Below are 1,751 nucleotides of genomic sequence, written 5' to 3'. Positions count from 1 at the left end.
GCATGTTTTAAATGAGGTGGAAGTTGTTTCAGTTCATGCTTAGGAAGTTCCTTTTCTTTTTCATTCAAGATGCTTGACTCATTAGCATTATTTTCAACACGCAAAGTGGTCTCCACACATTCATCGACTACGTCAATTCTAAAACAGTCTCCATGATCCATAGGGAGTTTACAAGATTTAAGTACATCAAATACAATCTCTTCCTGTCCAACTCTAAGAGTCAACTTACCCTCATAGACATCTATCAATGCTCTTGTAGTTGCAAGAAAAGGTCTTCCAAGGATTAGAGATCCTTCCCTGTCTTCATCAATATCAAGAATAACAAAATCAACAGGAAAGATGAATGTACCTACCTTTACAAGCACGTCTTCTACAATCCCTCTAGGATATTTAATTGAACGATCTGCTAATTGCAAAGACATCCTTGTTGGTTTGAGCTCTCCCATACCTAGCATCTTAAAAACTTCATAGGACATAAGATTAATGCTAGCACCTAAATCTGCCAAATCCTTTTCAAAGTCAAGATTACCAATGTTACAAGGGATAGAAAAACTTCCTGGATCTTTTAACTTTGGAGGCAGTTTTTTTTGGATAATTGCACTGCACTCCTCAGTTAACATCACTGTTTCTTGATCATCAATTTTTCGTTTCTTGCTCAAGATATCTTTTAGGAATTTAGCATAGCTAGGCATTTGAGCAAGAGCTTCAGCAAAAGGAATGTTAATTTGAAGCTTCTTAAACACATCCAGAAACTTGAGGAAGCTCTTGTCATCTTGTGCTTTCTTTAATCTTTGTGGAAAGGGAACAGGGGGAACATAGGGTTTTACCTTTTCTTTTTCCTCTAAATCAATGATAGGCACTTTTGATTGTTCTTTTTCCTCCTTTTCTTTCCTCAGTGGTTCATCTAATTGTTTGCAACTCCTCAAGGTGATAGCCTGCACTTGTTCTTTTGGATTCTTTTCAGTATTGCTAGGTAACGTACCTTGAGGTCGAGATGCCATCATGTTTGCGAACTGCCCTAACTGAATCTCCAAATTCCTGATTGCAGCTTGCTGGATTTTATGGTTCTCCCTGGTTTCATTCATGAATTCCATGTGTGATTTGGAGAGGGCAGTGAGGAGGTCATCATGAGATTTCTTTTCTGGAGGGTGGAACCCTGGGGGTGCATTCAAGGCATTGTTAGGATTACCATAAGATAGGTTAGGATGATTCCTTAACCTGTTATCATATGAATTTGAATAAGGGTAATTCTTTCTTCCTTGATTCATCACATAGTTCACTTGCTCCAAAGTCTGCGGATTTAAGGAGTCCATGATGCATTCCCCAATTCCATGTTGTCCATTGCACCTATCACACACTTGCATAATCGAATTCACAGGATTAGTGGTTAACATGTCCAATTTCCTTACCATGTTATCTACCTTGGCATTGAGTGCTGTAATGGCATCTATTTCATAGACTCCTGCGGTTCTTCTCCTTTCGGTATTGTTTTGGTAGTGGCTGTTGCTTGCCATCTCCTCTATCAACTCATATGCTTCATCAATACCTTTCTTTTCAAAGGATCCACCTACAGCTGCATCTAAAGTGATTTTAATATTAGGAGATAATGCATTATAAAAAGTTTGTACCTGTAGCCACTTGGGCAAACTGTGATGCGGGCACTTCCTTAGCAAGTCCTTGAATCTTTCCCAAGCTTCGTACAAGCTCTCTTGATCATGATGAGCAAATGTCATTATCTCATTACGCAGCTT

The 1,751-nt window shown here is 38.8% G+C and overlaps 1 non-coding gene across 1 annotated transcript; it reads left to right on the top strand.

Annotated features, from left to right (window-relative positions):
* The first annotated feature begins 1,644 nt into the window (after positions 1-1,644).
* On the top strand, positions 1,645-1,751 carry LOC149494296 (small nucleolar RNA R71). The gene has a single exon (XR_016322370.1). It is a non-coding gene; the product is annotated as a small nucleolar RNA R71 (small nucleolar RNA).

The sequence above is a fragment of the Jatropha curcas genome, chromosome 8, assembly GCF_041381405.1.
Source record: "Jatropha curcas cultivar XTBG-Jc1 chromosome 8, XTBG_Jcur_1.0, whole genome shotgun sequence".
NCBI classification, from domain to species: Eukaryota; Viridiplantae; Streptophyta; class Magnoliopsida; order Malpighiales; family Euphorbiaceae; genus Jatropha; species Jatropha curcas.
The sequence above is the reverse complement of the archived record's forward strand: the minus strand, read 5'-3'. Positions and strand labels throughout refer to the sequence as shown.